General features: G+C 40.9%; 1 pseudogene; it reads right to left on the bottom strand.

Moving 5' to 3' along the window:
- Positions 1–8,460: 8,460 nt before the first annotated feature.
- Positions 8,461–9,977, bottom strand: LOC100436471 (ribosome biogenesis protein NOP53-like; annotated as a pseudogene).
- Positions 9,978–10,960: the final 983 nt, after the last annotated feature.

The raw sequence follows: 10,960 nt of genomic DNA, 5'->3' as shown, positions 1-10,960 counted from the left end.
TTTTTGAGGGAAATATTAGCCTGATACACCAAAAGGAGAAAGAAAGACTATAAGAAAATTATAAAACAATATTCTCAATAAGCATATGCCCAAAAATGATTAACAAAACGTTAGTGAATCAAAACAGTGAATGTATAAAAAGAACAATACATCATGACCAGTGGTGGTTATCCTAGACCTACAAGGTTAGTTTGACATTAAAAAATCAATCAATGAGAAGACTTCCAGTTTTAGCTTTGACATATTAAAAGCTTAAAAGTTATGACTCCTGCCCTCATAACAAGTAAAAACTAGAAGAAACGTGAAGCCGATGACATTTCTTGGCTCCATCAGAGAGATGAGGTTGCAGGACAGACTACCACCATGAAATCTGGAGTGTTAGGCCCATTCAGAGATATACAGGACTCAGGATCTTCTTACTTGGGGCAAAACAAACCTGTAGAAACACCTAAATGATTATTTGGATGAATGGCTGGAGGTTAAGTGCACACTAGCATGAGAAGGATAAGCTCCTGAGGGCCACAGTCATAGGTAAGACTGTAAACTTTTGTGGACTTTCCCTCCAGGAACCCCACCAAATTTTCATGGTGGAGACAGGAGAAGGTTCCCCATGTGACCCTGGCAAGAAAAGAGGAAGAGGGGCCATAGTTAAGCCCTTCCAGACTCTTGCACCTAACAAAGGCCTGGTTTCCATGCGGAAGAACTTTTTAGAGGGCAATTCTGAGACCTTATCCTAGCTGAGGGAGGTGATCTCTGCTCCACTCCAGCCTGCACCAGCCTTTCTGTTATGCCTAAGGAAAATCAAGTACATAAGAACCATAATTTACAAAGGAGACAGGTCAAATATATAGGCTGGGAATGGAATAGCTGGGTAATAGACTAAGAGGCAATAGCAAGGGGAACCTCTACCCCAAAAGGTGGGACAAAAACGCTGCTGAAATCCATACTTTTGAGAAACAGACCCATTAAAAGACTAAGGCTTATTAAGAATATTAGAGAACTAGCTTTCTCCTCTACACTCTACCACCCCATTAACAACCCTCCAGGAGTAACAACAGTAAATTACAACAGGAAGTGCTGCAAGATACAGACTCTGAGGAGCCATATGAAAAGAAGCCACAAAGCCAAGAGGAGATTACAACAAAAACACAAGAGGAGCTAGAAGCTTTTGATGCCTATAGCTACAACATTAAACACTATCCACTTCCAAGCTAGATTAAAATAAATCTTCACACTAAAGGCCTGTTTATCTTAGTTTCCATTACCCAGTAAATTTCAACAAGAACAAAAATCACAATGTATGTGAAAAAGGAAGAAAAAACATAGTCCAAGGAGATCAGTCATCAGAATCAGACTCAGGGACGACTCGGATATTGGTATTATTAGACCAGGAACTTAAAATAACCATGATTAATACATTATTGATACAGTGTGTATGTTTGTCCCCTCCAAATCCCATGCTGAATTATAATACCCCATGTTGGAAGTGGAGCACGGTAGGAGGTGTTTGGATCATGGGAGCAGATCCCTCATGAATGGCTTAGTGCCGTCCCCTTGGTGATGAGTGAGTCCTTGCTCTGGTAGTTCATGCAAGATCTGGTTGTTTAAAAGAGTGTGGCACTACTCCGGCCCCCACCCCACCTCTAGCTCTCTCTCGCGCTACGTGACATTGCCTGCTCTCCTTTACCTTCCACCATGATTGTAAACTTCCTGATACCCTCACCAGAAGCAGATGCTGGAGCCATGCTTGTACAGCCTGAAGAACTGTAAGCCAATCAAACTTCTTTTCTTTAAATAAATTACCAATCTCAGGTACTCCTTCATAGCAATGCAAGAATGGCCTAACACAGTTGTCTTTGTTAATTTTGTGCTACTATAACAGAATATCTGAGACTGTATAATCTATAAACAGAAATTTATTGACTCACATTTCTGGAGGGTGGGAAGCCCAAGGTCAAGCTCTAGCAGCCTCAGTGTCTGGTGAGGCCATTCTCTTCTTTCAAGATAGCACTATGCATGGTGCATCCTTTGAAGAAGAGAAATGTTGAATTTTCAAATAGCAGGAGACATAGGAGCTAAGACAGAAGTTATTAAACCCACCCACAAGAGTGGAGCCCTCATGGCCTGATCATCTCTTAAAGGTCCCACCTCTTAATACTACTACAGTGACAATTAAATTTCATCATAAGTTTTACAGAGGACAAACATTTAAGTCATATTATATTTTAAAGGATCTAATGGAAAAATCAGGCAACATAAAAGCCCAGATGGGTAATGTAAGAAGCTAGATGACAACTCTAAAAAAGAATCAAAAACGGATGCCAGAAATTTTAAAAATAGTATCAGAAATGAAGAATACCATCAATAGGCTCATTAGTACAACTGACCATCATGAAATAATCATTTAACTTGAAAATAGATTAATAGAAACTTTCTAAACTGAAACACAAAGAAATAAAAACAGTACAGAGCATCTAAGAACTACAGGACAATATTAAAAGGTATAACACATGTACAATTGAAATGTTAGAAAGAAATGAGAATGCAGGAAAAAATATTTCAAGAAATAATAGCCAAAAACTGTAAAAACTTAATGACAGACACCAAACTTTGGGTCTAAGAAGTTCAGAGAATACCAACAAGGAGAAACACCAAAAACTCCACACCTATTCGTATGATATTAAACTGTAGAAAACCAAAGACAAAGCGATAATCTTGAAGAAAATCAGAGAGGCAAAAACCTTGCCCACAGAAGAACAACAATACAAATTTGGGCAACATTTCATCAGAAATTACACAGGTAGAAATAAAGTAAAGTGAAATATATAAAGTGTTGAAAGAAAAAAGAAAAAAAGAAAATATTCTGCCAACCTAGAATTATGCCCAGTAAAATTATCCTCAAAAAGTGAAGAATAATAAAGAATTTCTCAGCCAACCAAACAATGAGGAAATTCCTTACTAGTAGACATGTGTCACAGAAAGTAAAAAAACAAAAATGTTCTTCAGGCAGGAGAAAAATGATATTGATTAGATTGTATCTACATAAAATAAAAATAAGGAAGAGGGTTAGAAAATGAATAAAAGTAAAATAAATTATTTTATTTTCTTAATTGATCTAAAAGACAACCAACTGCGCTTTAAAGCAATAATAGTAAAAACGTGTTTAAGTCTTTAAAAGAATAGGGACAACTAAAATAAATGACAGCAACGTCACAAGGAATAGGAAACAAAATTGTAATACTTTTTATAGGTACCTATACTACATGTAAAGTGATATAATTTTAATTTGAAGGTGGACTTAGATTAGTGAAAAATATAAATTACAAACTACAGAGCAACAACTTAAAACGTTGGGGAAAAATGTGCAGATAATATGTCAGGAAATGAGATAAACTGGAATTATAAAAACTTTTTAATTAAAACCAGAGAATGCAAGAAAAGCACAGAGGTATAGGGAAGAAGAAAAAGCAAAGAACAAAAGTAACAGATGGAAAACAGTTAAAAAGATGTTAAACTTTAATTCAACTATATGAATAATCACTTTAAATGTGAATTTGTCTAAACACACCAGATAAAAGAAAGAGATTGTCAGTTGGATTAAACAAACAAAACAAAACAATACAATATGGTATCTACTAGAAACTAACTCTAAATATAAAAGCCCATATAAGTTAAAAGTAAAATGACAGGCCGGGCACGGCGACTGACACCTGTAATCCCAGCACTTTGGGAGGCCGAAGTGGGCGGATCACACAGTCAGGAGATCAAGACCATCCTGGCTAACTGAAACCCTGTCTCTACTAAAAAATACAAAAAATTAGCCGTGTGTGGTGGCAAGTGCCGGTAGTCCCAACTACTCGGGAGGCTGAGGCAGGAGAATGGCGTGAACCCAGGAGGCAGAGCTTGCAATTAGCCGAGATGGCGCCACTGCACTCCAGCCTGGGCGACAGAGAGAGACTCTGTCTCAAAAAAAAAAAAAATTTTTCTCCCGTTCTGTTGGTTGCCTGTTCACTCTGATGGTAGTTTCTTTGGCTGTGCAGAAGCTCTTTAGTTTAATTAGCTCTCACAAAGGGCTAATATCCAGAATCTACAAAGAACTCAAACAAATTTACAAGAAAAAACAAACAACCCCATCAAGAAGTGGACAAAGGATATGAACAGATGCTTCTCAAAAGAACACATTTATGCAGCCAAAAGACACATGAAAAAATGCTCATCATCACTGGCCATCAGAGAAATGCAAATCAAAACCACAATGAGATACCATCTCAAACCAGTTAGAATGGTGATCATTAAAAAGTCAGGAAACAACAGGTGCTGGAGAGGATGTGGAGAAATAAGAACGCTTTTACACTGTTGGTGGGACTGCAAACTAGTTCAACCATTGTGGAAGTCAGTGGGGCAATTCCTCAGGGATCTAGAACTAGAAATACCATTTGACCCAGCCATCCCATTACTGGGTATATACCCAAAGGATTATCAATCATGCTACTATAAAGACACATGCACACGTATGTTTACTGCGGCACTATTCACAATAGCAAAGATTTGGAACCAACCCAAATGTCCAACAATGATAGACTGGATTAAGAAAATGTGGCACATATACACCACGGAATACTATGCAGCCATAAAAAAGGATGAGTTCATGCCCTTTGTAGGGACATGGATGAAGCTGGAAACCATCATTCTCAGCAAACTATCGCAAGGACAAAAAAACAAACACTGCATGTTCTCACTCATAGGTGGGAATTGAACAATGAGAACACTTGGACACAGGAAGGGGAACACCACACACTGGGCCCTGCTGTGGGGTGGGGGGAGTGGGGAGGGATAGCATTAGGAGATATACCTAAATGATGAGTTAATAGGTGCAGCACACCAACATGGCACATGTATACATATGTAACAAACCTGCACGTTGTGCACATGTACCCTAAAACTTAAAGTAAAATTTAAAAAAAAGTAAAAGGACATAAAAAGAAATAACATGCTAACACTAATCAAACAAAGGTAGGAGTAGATACATTAATTTCAAACAAAGAACAACTACTTTAGAACAAGTCATGTGATTAGGGATAAAGAGGGACACTGCATGATGATAAAATGGTAAACTCTTCTAGAAGATATAACAATCCTAAACTTTTATGCTTCTAACAACAGTTAATTAAAATGTAATAGGCAAAAACTGACATAACTTAGAGGACAAATAAAGAATTCAACGTTTATATTTGTAGACTTTAACACCCATCTCTTAATAATTGGTAGATCAAGGAGACAGATTATTAGTAACGATAGAGAAGACCTGAACAGCACTCTTATCAATTTGATCTAATTGAAACTTACGGAACACTCCATTCAATGACAGACGAATACATCATAATCTTGAGAGCACATAGAACATTTATGAAAAGAGACCACACCTTTAGCCATAAAACATACATTGACAAATATCAAAGAATGGAAACCAAAGTACATTCTCAGAACACAATGGATTCAAACAAGAAATTGGTAACAGAAAGATAGCTGTAAAATCCTCATGTCTTTTGATATTAATAAAAATTCTAAATAACCCATGAGTCAAATAAGAAGTTTAAAGATAAATTTTAAAATATTTGTAAAATACATGAAAATAAAAGTACAGCTTCTCAAAATCTGTGGGGAGCAGCGGAAGAAATGCTTAGAGGGAAATGTAAAGCGCTAAATGCACATAAGAGGAAAAAGGAAATATCTAAAAATCAATAATGTAAGCTTCCACCTCAGGAAGTTAAAGAATAAAGAGCAAACTAAACCTAGAAAAAGCATTAAAAAAGGAAATAAGAAGCAGTAGAGAAGATATCAATAAATCTAAAAACAGAAAGACAATGGAGAAAATAAATCTACAGTTTCTTTGAAAATATCAACGAAATGTATCAAATTTTTGCCAACCTAACCTAACAAAAAGAGAAAAGACATAAATTACCAACAACAGGAATAAAAGAGGTCATTGCTACTCATCTCATGAATATTAAAAGAATAATAAGGAGTTATATAGAATATCTCTTCATATGTGCTTGTGGGGATGCAGAATGCAGAATGATACTGTCACTTTGGAGAATAGTTTGAGTTTTTTATTCAGCTAAGCACATATTACTTAGCAACTGTTCTGTGGCATTTACCATAAAGAAATAAAATCTATGCTTACATAAAGCATGTATACAATGGTTATAGCAACTTTACCCAAAGTTGCCAACACCTGGACACAAGCTACATACTGCATGATTCCATTCACATGACATTCCAGAAAAGGCAAATTTACAGGAAAATAATACATCAGTGGTTGCCAGGAACTGCCAGGTGGAGGGTGGAGGGTGGGGTGTTCACTCTAGAGTGGCACAGGGGAATAGGGATGGTGATAGACTCTTTAATATCCTGATTGTGTTGGTGGTTATTAATGCACATCAAAAAGAGTGAAATTTGCTGCATGTTAATCTGGAAAGGTGAATTAAAAAAAAATCCAAGGCTTTGGTTAACTGGAAGTATCATGTGAGCCTGCAGTTTCAGTGAATACAAAATGAAACCAAACACAGAACATCAGCAGCCAAACAAATGAATCACACACATTTTGGCTGTGTTTTAAAAACTTGAATATCTATATTAAGAGACTTAACAGTGATATTCTAGAATGTTTTGGCTCAATTGTGCCCCAGCACAACCTCAAAGAAGGCTCTGTATTTGAAAGTGACTAAGTGATCATTTTAAAGCTGTACAGCTGGTGAGTAGATGAGCCCTAACTCTCCACCCCATGTTCTTACGTGGTATTTGTCAAACACACCTGAGGTATTTACTGTGCCAAATTCCTTTTTCTATACCTTACATAAATCATGCAGAGAATGACAATTTAGACAATGAGAGATCTTAAAATAATATTGAAACAGGAATGGTTAATAAAATTAGTAACACATGGTCTTCAGAGAAGAGATTTTTAGGTGTGGGAAGAGGTCATAAGAACAGTTTTCAGAGATTGGAGAAACTTATAGAAATATTAGGCTTGTCTCACACATTAGTCAGTGTCCTACTATTGAAAAAATTCAAGTAGAATGCATGATGAGTGCCAGAGATCTTATGAAAAGGATAGGGAATCCTTGATGACTACTGAAATCCCTTTAAATTCTTCACATTCTTGGATTTGAAGTGAAACTCTTTATTGATGAGGTGGTCTGTCTTGTAAAATAGTGAGTCCTTTTTCACGTTTTCAAGATGAGTCTCGGGAATCCAGCCTCAGACAGGAGGTTGGCCCAGACGACTCCTAGGTTTCCTATCAATCTAGGACTTGGTGATGTCTATCTGGAATGTTAAACACAGAAACGTTCCACTGGGTAATAAGTTAATGTTGGTGACTGTGTTTAACTCTAATGCTGCACAGGTCTTGTGAAACAATAAGAAAAACCCAGCGATTCTGTTTAATTCAGATTTAGTGAAAAACAAAACAAAAACCTAGTGAGCTCAAATTAGGAGTACGAAAGCAGAAAACCATGAACTTTTGTTTTTCCAACTCCACTTTCCTATTGCTGTATTCAAAAACACACAAAAGTAGATGCAGAGTTCAAAGAAGAATATTGGTTAACAACAGTTCTATCCCTAGATGAGCCTCTGAGGCAGAAGTGCAATGATACACAGAAATAATGATAGGAGATTTCTATCCACTCAATATATTTTCATCTGAGAAAAGAACTGTCCTAAATAAAGGGATGGGAGCATAACCCCCCATCCCATCAACACACACACGCTCACCCATGCGCGCGCACACACACACACACACAGAGGCATATGAACAAACACAAAAGCATGCACACTTGGTGCAGATTGTAAATGGATCATTCACCTCTGCATTAGCATTCTGGCTCTATATTTCTCAGCACAATACAGTTGAGATGAGGAGATTTCTCCTCAAGGAAGAAAATGTACATAGCATGGCAAGGATAATTCACCTAACAATTCAGAAGGAAAGGAAGAAAACAGGCATTAATTGGATAATTAATTATCCTTCAGCTAAGTCATTTAATTTTCATGTCAACCAAGGTCTCTCTTATCCCTGAATCTACAAGTTTTCCAACATGTTCTATTCTTACGTTCTAGGCGTCTAACTTGTTCTCTGCCTCTCCTGTCTTATTTTTCTCTGTGATTCTCTTTACTTTGTTTTCTGTTGATAATTCCTCAATCTCACCAATTCTACTTACCTGTATAACTGGACAGCAGGGTTATACTACATCTAAAATTGGATTTTATTAGTTTATATTTGTTTCTGCCACTTAATAACCATTTAACCTAGAAAAGTTGCCTAACTTTTCTCTCTGAGCCTCAGTTTCCTCATGTGAATGAAGCCAGTAATAGTATTATTTTCGAAGGATTACTGTGAATACATATGTAAAGCACTTAGAACTATGCCTGCATTTTATTTGCAATTCTTCCTCCTCTATCTTTTTTTTTTTTTTTTTTTTTTTTTTTTTTTTTTTAGCTAGAAGGGACTTTTTATTGAAGGGCGAGGCTCCCGCATCTGATGGCAGCTACAACTGGATCTCGCGGAACGCCCGCTTCTCCCCCAGCTTCACCTTGTACTTGCGTTTGAACTTGGCTCTCTCTCGAGACTCGATCATATTCCTCCTCTGGAAGCTCTTGAACCGCTCTCGAAGGATGTTGCCCTCGGGCTTCAGGGTCCTGAGCGAGTCTGTCAGCTCCGAGCTCAGCTGCACATCGATGTCAGGTGCCTGGTACTTGAGCCGCCCCAGCCTTCGCGGCTTGTCAGCCTCGGCCTCCCGCCGTGCCTGCTGCTGCCTCCGCCGCCGCGCCAGCTCCGCCAGTCTCAGGGCCACCTGGGCCTTGATCCCGCGCAGCAAGAACACCTCCTGGCGCCGGAGCCGGGCAGCCCGCAACGCGGCCTGCTGTACCCGCAGCCTGCGCGCAGCCTTCTCCCGCCGCCGCTGCTGCTCCGTCTTCTTCTCTGTGGCGGCCAGGCGGGCTGGCGTGGGACAGACCTCGGCATCCCCAGCCTCCGGCCCCTCGCCCTGGCCTGGCTCCCCTCACCATGCGACTCCTCCAGCAGCCCCTCGCACAGCTACCTGGAACGTGGACTCCTGGGTGGCGGCCTGCTCTGTGGCGGGCAGGGCCAGCTGCCGCTCCGGCTTCTCCGCCTCCTTCTACCGCTGCCACTCCACCTCGTGGGCCGCTGAGAGCAGGGTCTGGTGGTCTTCAAAGGACGGGTTGTAGGAAGCGCCGGCAGGCGCCACCTCCACGGCGGGTGCCTGGGACGGCTTGGTGTGCAGGCGTGGTGGCCGCTTCACTCCTTTCTTCTTGGTCTGCTCCAGGAAAAGCTCATCCTGGCCAAACAACGGCCTGTCCAGGGGGTTGTCTGAGGCCCAGAGGTCGTAGAAGGGCCGCTCCACGGTGTCCTGGGGCCCGGGCTTGGCCCTGGCTGTGGGAGGGTTGAGGAGCTGGGCCTGGGCCCTGCGCACCTCCCGGGGCAGCTCGCGCTGCTTGGCCAGCTTCTCCCATAGCTGCTCCTTCCGCCTGAGCTTCTTGGCGTTGGGGACCTGGTGGGCGAGGACGTCTTTGGGGGCAGGGACTTTGGATGTGTTCTCAAGGATGAGGTCAACCCGAAGGGGTTTCTTGAGAAGCAGTGACTTCTTCTGGACTTTGGTTCTCTTCTTAGCCCTTTTTCCTTGGAGCCGGTGTCCACGAAGAAGTTTTTCATTTGGGGCCTCTGACAACAAGCTGCCACTCGTGCGCTCCTGTAGCCGCACGTCTTCCAGGAACTGGTCAACCTCCAGCCCCAGCGGCTCCTGAGCAAGCCGCCGCCAGCCCCGCTTCTTATTTCTTGGGCCTTGCCACCGCTGCCTCAGCGCTGGGTCCACCGAAATGGGCCGCAGCCCCAGGAAACCAGAATCGTCATCGCTTTTCGAGCTGTGCTTCCCACCAACGCCACCGCCTCCTGCCGCCATCTTGTCAAAGGCCCTCCTCTATCTTATTTCTTACTGCTTCTTTTTCTCTCTTTTGAAATATATACATTTTAATCTATTATATCAAGTTACTTAAAAATATCTACCAGACACATGAAAAATGTGCTATGAATAGTAAAATTTGGCATAACACTGAGTTCATTATTTCACAATGTGGATCTCCTTTATGTAACAAATAAGATACAAGAATAAGAGATGAGCAGCCACGGAGGGAAAGGGGTATCTCATATGTATTCAGAGGAAGGCAAGATTTTGAAGGATTAGAAAAGTTGTTGAAATGGAACTGATACGTAAGAAAGGAGTCACATTCCAAGCAAAAATCCCACTTACAAATTTCCATTTAATATAAAATACAAAGGTTATGCTATTTATCCAATGCTGTTTGTCAGTCCCTTCAGTTTACATAATTGAGGTAATTCTTTTGAGAACTAACCTTTCAATGACGTCTGTCAGTCTTCGAAAACAAAATATGAAGACAGACTCAAGACAAGATGGCGACTAGATGCAGCCAGAAAGTGCTGCTCCCACTAAAAGAGATCAAATTGTCAAATAAACCAACGCAATTTGGGCAGGTCTTTTGCGAAAACATTGAGAGTGGATAGAGGTAATGCTGAAGCCCATGCTGAAAAGGGAGGGAGATGGGAACCCTGTGTGGGGTACCCTTAACACTAGGGTTAGTAGTTCCTGGCCCTTAACAGCTCCTGGGCAAGGGATGAGTTAGGGAACTGAGGGGTACCTCACTCTTGCTCAAGACCTCTGGGATCCTAGATACAGGGGGCCTCACACCCCCCATGGATGTGTGAGCTGGTATTAGGATGTCCCTGAGGAGCAAACAGAGACAGGTATTTGGACAGTGTGGAGCTTGGGAGCTTTTGTATACTGAAAAGCTCTGGCAGAGTGTGGTCATAGACATCAATCCCCCAGGGCACCCCATCTGCCTCTGGAAGGCTGTCACCCCAGCTGAC

This window comes from Pongo abelii, chromosome 16 (assembly GCF_028885655.2).
Source record: "Pongo abelii isolate AG06213 chromosome 16, NHGRI_mPonAbe1-v2.0_pri, whole genome shotgun sequence".
Lineage (NCBI taxonomy): Eukaryota > Metazoa > Chordata > Mammalia > Primates > Hominidae > Pongo > Pongo abelii.
The sequence above is the reverse complement of the archived record's forward strand: the minus strand, read 5'-3'. Positions and strand labels throughout refer to the sequence as shown.